Genomic DNA, 12,668 nt, shown 5'->3' with positions numbered 1-12,668 from the left:
AGAAGAAGCTTCGATCATGTTCTATTGTGGAATATTTGATCAAATGATTGAAGAGGCTTATTAGAGACCTAATTCTATATTGGACGAGTTTCCTTTCTTGAAGGATACATTAGTGGCTGAAGCCTATTGCTTATGGAGCTAGTGATGATGTAGACAGGTTCAAGACAGCACACTGTTTTAGAACAGTTTTTATCGTGCCTAATTTTTAGAATTAAACTATCTACATGGGCTTAAAATACTCTTCAAGAGCTTCGTTTTAATATATGGTATGTCCAATTTGGACATTTCTACTAGAAGTTATGGCAGATTTGGTCCAGCAGGGTCTGTTTACACAGCAAGCTGTCTACTTTTTTTGAGATTATTTGTTGAAGATTTTATGGCTCCATATGCTTTTGAAGTACTCCAAATCATGTATATAGCTGGCGCTTACTTCCATTCTTCAATTTCAGCTCATGTAGTTGATCATAATTCATTCATTCCCCATTTTTAAAGTTGTAAAAACAAAGTAGTACTTTGTTCTATCCATCTTTTCTAGTTATTTTCAGGTTTGTTTTTGAGGGCAAAAACTTTTAGGAAGGGATGGATTGTAAGAAGCTGGGAGTAAGGATTTAGTGTAAATAACATTGATATTATGCCATGTCACACTGACATTGGTATAAAAGGAGAGGATATGTAATTTTTCACATCTTTTTGACACATTAATACAATTATAGTCTTTCTCTCCCATCTTGCTCACAGCTTCCACGGCTTCTCTCTCTTTCTTGTTTTTCTCTCTCTAAATCTAGTCTTTCTCTCTCCTCGTCACTCTTCTTCTCTCTCTTCCTACAGTCTTTCTCTCTCTTCTGCAGTCTTCTCTCTCCTCTTTCTCTCTCCCTAGTTCTCTCTTTGACAAAACCTTCACTTGAATTCAAGCTTGGTGCATATTGTCATTTGCAAAACCTGGTTCAAATCGGTTCTTGAAATTGTAATCGGGATTAGCTACTGCCATTGAGCGAAAAGCCAATCGATAAGACCTCGCACTTGAAATGATTTGCCTACACTATGCTCAAATGTCCAATGCCATGTCAAGCCATGTACCTCAAAATCGAGAGCTATACAAGGAGAAATGTGTTTATCATGCATGTCCAAAATGTTGCAATGACTCAAAAGGCACCAGAATTCTAAATCCTATGTATTCCAAGATCTATGTTATGTCAAGCTACATTAATGTACCTATTTGTATCTATCTCAAACTCACTGAGAAAGAAGATCAAAAGGACCTCACAAAGAAGACTAGAGCACAATATAATGAAGAACAAAAAGATGAAGGGCATGAATAAAATAAAACAAAGACCAAGAAGATCAAGGACATCACCAAAAGAATCCAAAGGAAGATGAAGAAGATACTTTCCAACAAAGAATTTTCCATAGTGGATCTCCCTTGGTGGATCTTGTATCCCATAGTGGATGTTGTAAAAACCTTACCAAAAATATAAAGTTTCAAGCCTTAACTTGACTAGGCTACCAAAGAGCTAGTCTCCCAGGCCATGTCATCATGTAGGGTGGGCAAAAGCCAACAAGGGTAGAGACTCATCATTTGAGGGGGGGTGTTAAGAATCACAAATGATTCTTGTATGTATGCCCATAGAGGCTGGATGTGTGTCCCAAAGAGGCTGGTCCATAAGTGGCTTTATGAGAAAAGATGTATGCTCTAGAAGCTCTATAAGAGATGCCCAAAAACCCATAAGCAAAGTGAGGAAGAGTGGTACTATAAAAAATGCTATATAAGCATGTATTTGACACTTATTTCAATGCAATGGAACTATCAATTTGAGTTACTCAAGATTGGCATTATGAGTCCCAGCTAATCTATCTTGGAACCTAATTCACTTGAGTTACAATCTCTTATTCTAATAATATATTGTGTGTTTGATTTGCGTCCACTATAGCTGACTAGCTCTAGATTCATGTTTCTCAACAGTATGCATGCATGCATGCATGCATGTATGTAGAGAGAGAGAGAGAGAGTGTGTGTATGTGTGTATGTGTGTTGCGAACAACGGATGCATGGTTTGCACGTAGCGAATGGAAAAAGCTCCCTCTTTCTCTCTTTTACTCATAAAATTGCATATGACTTATGAGAAATTAAAAATAGACTAAAAGAGAAGGTAAAGTAAGATGAAGCGACTCAAGAATTTATTTGGCAATTATTGGATTATTGTATTAGACGCACCGCTATGTCTTATAAAGCGTGCGCATAGTCTCTATGTAAATATTTATTAGCAAAATAGATTTTTAGAAGATATGTCCAATAAAATATTAATGGTTTTAGAGAGTTGTGGGATGCACAACTGCTAGCATCCATTAATTCAGATTACTCTATCTCTTTTCCGTTCACTCAAACTCTTTATGCAAAGAGTGATTGTAAAGGGCCTAAATCTTGGGCAAAGAAGATTTCATAATATTATTATAAATACGGCATGAAGGGAGCTGCCCACTTCATGTCAGGGGGAGATTGAATCCAATCTTGAGTCGCTTCATCTTACTTTACCTTCTCTTTTAGTCTATTTTTAATTTCTCATAAGTCATATGCAATTTCATAAGTAAAAGAAAGAAAGAGGGAGCTTCTTCCATTCGCTACGCGCAAACCACGCATCCGTTGTTCGCAACAGTGGTATCAGAGCCTAGCCTACCTCTTGGGCTTCCAATCGCCTACCCTCTGGCGTGAAGGCGAGCCCTCTAATGCTGCAAACGGGCTCTATGGTCCGACTGACTACACGGCTGGATTCCCAGGCCTTTAAAACCCCAAACCCCTCTATCACAGTCAAGAAATTCTGTTATCTTCCCAGACATTGAAGAAGATCCACTCCTACATCATGGTGCCATATTTCGTGATGAATTGGCTCTATTTTGATTTCATGGGGAGGGGGCCGTTTTTTGATGCCACGGCAGCATCCACAACGTCTTCTTGTCCAAAAATGTCAAGTTTTTTTAAAGTCTTAAAGCCTTATCAAGCAAGTTACATTACTAACTTTCATGATCAACTTCAACATCTCTTACTCCGTGTCACACATAGACTTTGCAAATCTTCACAAGTCATAGCTAACTATCTCTTCCATAGAGGCAGTTTTCGCGCAGTTCTTTCCAGCTTCATAAATTTCACAAAATTCCCATAAAAAATTTCCACTTTTCTTGCCTATTTCCATCCATAATTTCTTGTCCAAAGATCGTTTAAAATTTTAGTCTTACACTCCAAAATTTTTCAACGACAAGCAAGGCGTCCTAAATCTCCAGATTTCTCCATCAAGAAATCATGGTCAATTTCGACTCTGCATCACCGCTTCTTGAGCCAACCTTAGAGCAGCGTATGGATTTAATAACCATACAACTTGAAGAAGAGTATCAACACCGTGTGCAACTGGAGCAAGAACTGAAGTCCCTCAAGCGTCCTGCCCCACTGAATTTTCTACCAACGACGACAACCTAGTTCGCACCATCAACGCTACTTTGGATGTCCACGCTAGTCGAAAGGAGTCCAAGATAAGCAAGCGTACATTCAAATTTAATTCTTTTGATAGTCTTAACGATGGTCGCAAAATTTTGTCATGGTTAAGTCAGTTCGAAGCTTATTTTGACAATGAGAAATACTCAAAAAGTGATAAAATCAAATGTGTATCTCATTATTTTATTGAGAAAGCTGCATTATGGTGGGATATCACTCGTAAAAGCATTGATCGTCCTCTCACATGGAATGACTTTCGCAAGAAGGTTCTTGCAAAATTTCTCCCTGCACAATTCGAGCTCCGCATGCAACAACAATGGGATCTATTCATGCAACAGAAACGTGAGTCTATCTCTCAATACACAAAAAGATTTTGGAGCACTCTCTTGCAGCTCCAAATGGTGGAGCCAGGCCGAGCCTACTTTCAAGAGAAAGTATATGTCTAGCTTAATTCCATCCATCCATGCCAAAGTCAACATGTTCAAGCTCAATAACTTGGACGAAGACATATCCCTAGCTCACGATGCTGAAAAGAAGCAGTCTAAAGATCGAAGGCAATTTTCAACATCCAACAGTAACAACATGGGTAGCAACTTTCATTTTAATTCTTTCCGTAATTTCAATTCTCAATATGAAAAGAATCGTTTTAACCGATGGCCATGGATGCGAAATGTTCTCAATAATCATGGTCAATCAGTTTCCAATTCTAAACCTCTCAATCTACCTTCAAATTTGCCTAAATCTAGTGAACCTAAAAATGTTAACCCAAGTGTCTCCAATGCCATTTTCAAAAATGTAATTTGTTATAATTGTAAGTGTCCTGGTCATATTGCGAGTCGTTGTCCCATGGGCAACACCCGTGATTGGAAGAAACCCACGGCACATCTAAATTTTCTTGGAGCTGAAGAATCCAACGAAGACTTTGAAGCAATGGCCGACTTCGATGAGGCTACACTTATCGGCGAAAATTCTAACGAACCTGAAGACCTTGCTAGTAAAATTTCTATGCATGCCTTATTAAAGATGCGATGTAAAATCAATAATAATGATATGACTGTTTTGCATGACGATGGTAGTACTCATGATTTTGTTTCAGAAAAAGTAGTTAGAAACTTACAACTTAAAACTATTCCATTTGCCTATAAAATTAAGGCTGCATTTCTAGGACAATGATTTTATGGTACTAAAGAAGTTCATAATTTAGAAATTTGTATTGGATCTTATAAGGAAAAGTGAAAATTTTTAGTAGTACCTTTGCAATCTACTGACATAATTCTAGGAATGCCATGGCGTCACCAATTCAATCCCAATATAGATTACAACACACACTCAATGCACATTGAGCACAAAGGTAAACAAATTTTACTCAAAGGGTTAACAAAAACTGAATTATTTTCAATTATTAGTCATACACAAGCGAAGCGAGCTTGGCGTAAACAATCAAAAACTTTCTTAGTATGGATTAATGAAGTTGATGTTACAAAAATTTATCAGAGAGAGAACTAGGGAGAGAAGAAGAGGAGAGAGAAAGACTGCAGGAACAGAGAGAAATAGAGTGACGAGGAGAGAGAAAGACTAGAATTGGAGAGAGAAAGACAGGAAAGATGAAGAAGCCATAGAAGCTTGGAGCAAGAAGGGAGAGAAAGATTGTAATTGTATTGATATGTCAAAAAGATGTGAAAAATTACAACTTCTCTCCTTATATATCAGTGTCAATGTGACATGGCATATTATTAGTATTCTAAGTATTCCCAGCTTCTTACAATCCATCCCTTCCCAAAAGTTTTTGTCCCCAAAAACAAAACTAGAAAGAGCTAAAGAAAAGATGGATAGAACAGAGTACTACTCTGTTTTACAGCTTTACAAATAGGGAATGAGTGAAGAATTTATCATTACAAGAGCTGAATTGAAGTACGGAAAGTGGACCCTGCTATATACATGATTTGAAGAACTTTAGAAGCCATTGGAGCCATAGAATCTTCAACAAATAGTTTCAGAAGAAAGTAGACAGCTTGCTGAAATAACAGTCCCTGCTGGACCAAATCAGCCATAACTTTTGATAGAAGTGTCCAAATGAGGTGTACCACATATCAAAACGAAGCTCTTGAAGAGTACTTTAAGCTCATGTAGATAGCTCAATTCTGAAAATGAAGTACGACAAAAACTGTTCTAAAACAGCGTGCTGTCCTGAACCAGTCTGCACCAATACTAGCTCCATAAGCAATAGGCTTCAGCCACCAATGTATCCTTCAAGCATGGATACTCATCCAATATTGAATCAGGTCTCCAAGAAGCCTCTTCAGAGGGTAAACCTCTCCATTTAATCAAATATTCCACAATAGAACGTGATCGAAGCTTCTTTTCACGCTGACCTATAACAGCCTCTGGGATGTACTGAACGATACCATCTTCATCAATAGGTGGCAGCTCATCAACTAAATCCACTGGATCACCATAATAGGGCTTGAGCTGACTAACATGGAAGACGTTATGAATTTTTGTAGAAGAGGGAAGCTCTAGTCTGTATGCCAAATCTCCAATCCGCTTAAGGGTCCTGTAAGGGCCATAGAATCTATGGGCAAGCTTATTACTGGATCCATCTTTCAATGTAGAATACTTGGATTTGGGCACCTTCAACAAAACCAGCTCTCCTTCCTGGAACTCTAAAGGCCTCCTCTTCTCATCAGCATACATCTTCATCTGATCTTGAGCCTTCCTTAGATTCACCTTGCATTGCTGAAGAAGGGTCTGCATTCTATCCAACTCTTCCTTCCCATGAGGGTTGATCTTTTCGTTAAAAATGACTGTGGGTAGGGGCACCTTGTAACCATACAAAGCCTCAAAGGGTGAAACTCCTATGCTCGCATGAGTGGAATTATTATAAGCAAACTCAGCCAAGTGTAACCAAGAATCCCATGAGGTTTGGACATCATAGCAAAAATGGCGAAGATAAGTCTCCAACCATTTATTAACTCTCTCTGTCTGTCCATCAGTTTGGGGATGATAAGCCGTAGATGGAGCCAACTTGGTACCCATAGATGTAAATACCGCTTGCCAAAAGTTACTCATAAACTTTGAGTCCCTATCATGGACAATCATCTGCGGTAATCCATGCAATCTGAAAATATGCTCCATAAACTGGTTGGCCACCTGAGAAGCAATAAACTGAATTTTTGTTGGGATAAAATGAGCTGCTTTGGTGAGTCTGTCAACCACCACATAAATACTATTCCACCCCTTCTTGGTAGTAGGTAAGCCAGTGATAAAGTCCATAGTAATATGAGTCCATTTACCCGTAGGAATAGGCAATGGCTGCAATAAACCCCCTGGCTTATGGGTGCTATCCTTATTTTGCTGACAAGGCATACACTTCATAACGAAGTCCTTGACATCTTTCCACAGTCCTTTCCAATAAAAGCTCTTGCTGATCCTGTCATAAGTCTTGAAAACTCCCAAGTGTCCAGCTAAAGGCGAAGAATGCATCTCCTCCATAATTTTTCGCTTGAAAGAAGAAGTAGAGGGAATAACAATCTTGCCCTTCCACCAAATAATACCATTTTTAAGCTGGTAGTGCAAGTTTTCTTCCATAAGACCTTGCTGTAATTTCTGAAAGATTTGGCTGAATTCCTCATCTAAGAGATATGCCTCTTGTAGCTCTTCAATCCAATCACTATGTAATTCCGTCATGGCTGATACTTTGTAGGCCCACATACGAGAGAGAGAATCAGCCACTATGTTATCTTTGCCCCTTGTATGAGTGATGTCAAAGTCATAATTTTGTAATGTTGCTACCCATCGTCATTGCTTTGGAGTAAGATTTGACTGAGTAAGGAAATACTTGAGTACGCGATGATCACTATGTACTCTGAATCGGCTGCCATATAAGTAATGGTGCCATTTCTTGATTGCATGCAAAATAGCCAACATCTCCTGATCATAAACATTCATGGCCATCTCCTTATCAGTAAGCTTACGGCTTTCAAATGCAATTACTCCATGCTCCTGAAGCAAAACAGCCCCAATGCCACGGCCACTAGCATCACATTGTATAGTAAACTCTTTAGAGAAATCCGGGCATACAAGAATAGGAGCGGAGGTAAGTAATTCCTTTAACTGGTTGAAGCTGCTATCTGCAAGAGAATCCCAAAAGAAAGCCTCTTTCTTCAACCTGTCAGTTAAAGGGGCTGCAATTGCCGCATAATGCTTTATAAATCTGCGATAGAATGAAGATAGACCAAGAAATCCTCTAAGAGAGGTAGTAGTAGCAGGCGTTGGCCAATCTTTTATGCATTGCACCTTCTTGGGGTCAGCCTGTATTCCTTTTTCACTGACTATATGTCCCAAGTATTCCACTTCAGTCTGCATGAAAGAACACTTCTTCTCCTTAGAAAAAAGCTTATGATGTCTCAACACATCAAAAACCTTCCTCATATGCAACAAATGATCCTGAAAAGTCTTGCTGTAGATCAAAATGTCGTCGAAGAACACCAAGACAAACTGAAAGAGGAAAGGTTGTAGAATCTTATTCATCAGGCTTTGAAAGGTAGCTGGAGCGTTTGTAAGGCCGAATGGCATCACCAAGAAATGGTAAAGCCCACGATCAGTCCTAAAAGCAGTCTTGACCTCATCACCCCCTCTCATGCGAATCTGATGATACCCTGATCTCAAATCAATCTTCGTGAAGAATCGAGCCCCCTTAAGCTCATCAAGCAAATCATCTATCCTGGGTATAGGATACCTGTTCTTCACTATTATCTTGTTAAGATCCCTGTAGTCAATGCACATTCTGAAAGATCCATCTTTCTTTTTGACTAACAGGACTGGGAATGTATACGGTGAAGAACTTGGTTCAATGAATCCCATTTCAAGAAGCTCTTTGATTTGCTTGGCTACTTCCTCTCGTTCACATTTTGATAGTCTGTAAGGTGGCTTATTGATCGTCTTTGAGTTGGGTTCCAAATCAATGGGGTGATCCACCGCTCTCTTAGGAGGCAATGAAGTAGGTACTTCAAATAGATCTCTGTACTCCTCAAGAAGAGCTGTCAAGACTGGATGGTTTGCTGAATTATTGGGCTGATCCTGTGTTTCTTTGTTCAAATGCAATACAAATATCTGTGAGCGCTTCTTGTACTCTTTCTTGAGTTGTTGAATGGTGATAAGCTGAAAATCAGATTTACTAGGGATCCCCTGTAAACGGATGAACTGTCCATTGGAGAAGAACTCCATATATAACTGTGAGAAATCCATAGTAATCCTGCCTAAGGTCATCAACCAATCACAACCAAGTACAATATCTATGGGCCCCATTTCCAAAGTGATCAGGTTTACTTTGACTTCAAAATTTTCAGCCATCTGCAAAGAAACCTGTGGACAAATCTGTGTGCTGATTTTCTCTTCACCATTAGCCACTTGTACTCTAATAGGCTGTTGTAAGTCGGTGGGAACACAATTCAACTTGTACAAGATGGATTTATTGACAAAACTGTGGGTACTGCCACTATCTATCAGGATGAACACTGGCTTTCCACATATGCTTCCCTTCATACGAAGTGTATTAGGGTTCTTAGATCCCGTCCAAGCATCCATAGAGATAGAACAATTAGTGGCAGCAGGCAACTCATTACAAAATCCACCAGGATCAAATGGGATATCACCGCCTGGATCAAAAGGAAAAGAGTCAGATGGATCATAGAAGTACTCCTGTCCACCATCATCCTCGAAATCTTCATTTTCAGCATTGATTGGGACTGCATTAACTTCATCTATGTCATTTTCAAGGTCCTCAAGAACTAGCATACTCTGAATTTTTGGCTTGGCATTTTTGTATACACACTTTGAAGCATGATCAGGAGTATACTTTTCTCCACACTTGAAGCATAAGCCTTTGTCCTTTCTTTCCTTGTAAAGATCCATGGGAATATTTCTGGAATTTATATTGGCTGAAGTAGACTTAGGCTTATTGTCACCTTGCTTAAATTCAACCTTTGGACTGTTTGCTGTCCTGAAATTGCCTTGAAGCCTAGAAGCATTAAATGGAGGATAAGTTGGTATCCGTAAGCTCCCACTAGGCATATGGTTGCTGCCATAATTGTTACCAACTTGCCCTTGCTTTAAAACAGTCCTTGGCTGTCCATAACTTGGCTGAAATGAAGACTCTTTCCTATACTTCCTTCCAAAGCGCTCTGCAAGCTCAATAGCCTTGAAAAGTGAAGTAGGATTCTGTGCCATAACATCAACTGACAAGGATGGTTCTAAACCATACATAAACTTGTGTAACTTGGCCTCATCACTGATATTTTCCACATACATGGTCAAGTTAAGGAATTGGTTTGTATATTCTCTTACACTTAGGCTCCTTTGTTCCAAGTTATACCATCTTTGTTCTAACTTCTCTTTTTCAAGAGGTGAAACAAAGACTTCAGCCATAAGTGCCTTGAAAGCTTCCCAATTCTCAATAAGTACATTCTCTTTCTTGATATACCTCCACCAAGTGTGAGCAAATCCTTCTAAGTGCAAGGAGGCAAAGTGTATCTTCATAACATCAGTTTTAGGAAATATATCAAAATAAGACTCCATCTTAGAGGTCCATTCCTCTAATTCTGATGGTGAAGATGACTGGCCATTGAATTTGGATAAAACAATTTTGTCCTTGAATTCTCTATCATGGAAGGGTTGCTGTCCCAAAACTGGCTGATCAGAATTTCCAAGTACAGAACCCCTAAAATGAGATTGAAATCTTCCAACAGGTGGCTGAGAATTACCCTGTAATCTTCCTGTTGGTAAAGCACCCCTAGAATGCTGTGTATGCAGTCCAAAAGCTTGAGTATTGGCACCGTTCAAACTGCCCAAATAGTCATCATGCCTTTGTGAAGCTTCTCCCACTTCATATTGACTATTGGGTATGCCTCTTCTTCCTATAATTCCATCTCCACGACCATTTTGGTTGGATGGCTGAAATGGAACTGAAGGATCAGTATTTGAACATGCCTTTTCATTAGCTTCTTTTGATGCCACTTGTAATTGTAAAAGTTTAGAGATTTGTGCCATGATTAGTTCATTGGACATTACCAATCTATCAATGGAAGCCTTGGTCTGATCAGTAGATTGAACCATCTGATCCATTCTTGATAGCATGGCCTCATGTCGCTCTCTATGCCTTAGTTCATGGGCACACAAAGTATCATTGAGCATGCTAATTTCTCCTTGTTGAGGCTCTTCAGGGTTCTCTTGAAATGTGCTTTCCATCATAGAATCCCTGATTTGCTGTGCATAGTCCTCATGGACCTTATTTTTGCCTTTATGCCCTGCCATACTAGTGCAGTCATGCAGTACCCCCTGTCAGTAAAACGGCTATAACTTTGGCTAGAAAACTCCGATTGCAAAATTTTTTTGTGCGAATCGAAGCTTACAATGCCCTCTTCGAGATGAGCTATAGCATGCTATAACAGGTTTAGGACATAAAATTCTGTAACTGACTTTCAGAGTCTAAACTGTCCAGTCCTGCACCCTGTTTAGACCTGTAAGTGCCCTGTTTTGACCCTGTAATGCAAGAAAGTAACCTCCAAAGGCTACCAAACCCTGCAAAGGGGTATATAGGACCTGTGGGTACCCTGTAGTACCTGCACCTGTACTTCAGTATCAAAGGGTGTACCTGTATCCACCTGTAAATACCCTGTGGGTAACCTGAAAATGCCCTGTTTTACCCTGTTTTACTCCAATAGGTACTTGAGTCGTTGGAAAATCTTCAATCTTCAATTCTCCACTCGCTGTACCTGTGTGAGAGATAAAACGGCAGGACGGGCTCCCTATACGGGCTCCGAATCACCGGGAGGTGGGCAAAGTTTCCCCCGGGTCGGTTGGTTGTATCCCTTCGGGATCTTCGATAGTGAGGGAGGGTCACCTCTCTTTTGTCCCACTATCTCCCCCGGCATCCACCTTTTTCCTCGGTGGGAATATCAACATGGCAGAGGCTAGTGTACTAAGCAATCAGCATGATATGCATTTGGAAAATATTCATTCAGCCTTTCATGAGATGCAATTGATTGAGATAAAAGAACTTGAGATGGGAGAAGGGTTTTACCTATGCAATTTAGTGACTCACTGATTGCTAGTACTTACCCTTTACAATTTTCCAATTTAGGCAAAAGAGAATCAACCAATCAATTGGATTAGAGTAAGCAAAGGAATCAATCAATGTATTCAGTCCATAGGATTCAAATGTTATGCTGAAATCTCAGATTAAGGCCCTTCATTCACTGATTGAAACTAATATGCATTAGACAAGCATTGCATTCATGAATAGATGAATTCAAGCAAATGTTGGCTGAGAATTTGATGAAAATGTTCAATTCTTTAATCTCTCAGTCAAATGGCTTAAGCTCAGCAATTGGATTAATGAGAGAGATTAAAAATTGAAGAGAAATACCTTGACATGGCTGAAAATAACTTGCCAAATGCTTGATAGGGCTCCCGGTTGTCCAATGTTAGCAAAATAATCCAAGAAGCTTGCTTATCTGATGGTAGAGACCAATCTTGAGGCTTCAAATGCTTGAAATTGAAGCATTAAACCCGTTTCCCCCAAATTTTTGCTCCATTGAAGCTCTTGATCTTCAATCTTAAGCCATCCCGTGCTTAATCCTTGCAATTTGTTGAAGAATCCTTGCTGAAATGATTCCACAGGCCAAAAGGATGAAGAATCTTTAAGAAATTGTCAAGAAATAGAAGCTTGGGCTGAAGCTTTCATGGCTGCCCATGGACTGTTCATGTAAGGTTCAAGAGATGCTGAAGAATCATGAATGGAGCTGAATCCTTTCCTTTTTACTGATGATTTAACTTGCCAAGGGATCAGGAAGAGTGCCAAGGGCTGATGAGGAAGCAACCTGAGCAGGATGCAGGCTAGAATCAGCCCGAAAATTGCGCCGCAATTTTCGGGGCTGTTTCCTGCTCCATGGCTGAGGCAACACTGAGCAACCTTGTGCTCATTCTGAAGGTCTTGATCTGGGGAAACTATTCCAAGTAATGGTTGGCCAAGAAACTCAGGGATTTGAGAGAGATGAACTGATCTTTAGGGCTGATCTTCCATGAAACCTGCAGGAAACTCCAGGAAAGGGGAAAGAGAAACCCCTCTTTTCAAAGTAACCACAGTTTGTTCTCAAACTAAGCCCGGTTAACCATCCTTTACCCTAGT

This window comes from Lygodium microphyllum, chromosome 23, assembly GCF_053477565.2.
Source record: "Lygodium microphyllum isolate KBCC chromosome 23, Lygodium_microphyllum_v1.1.10, whole genome shotgun sequence".
NCBI classification, from domain to species: Eukaryota; Viridiplantae; Streptophyta; class Polypodiopsida; order Schizaeales; family Lygodiaceae; genus Lygodium; species Lygodium microphyllum.
The sequence above is the reverse complement of the archived record's forward strand: the minus strand, read 5'-3'. Positions refer to the sequence as shown.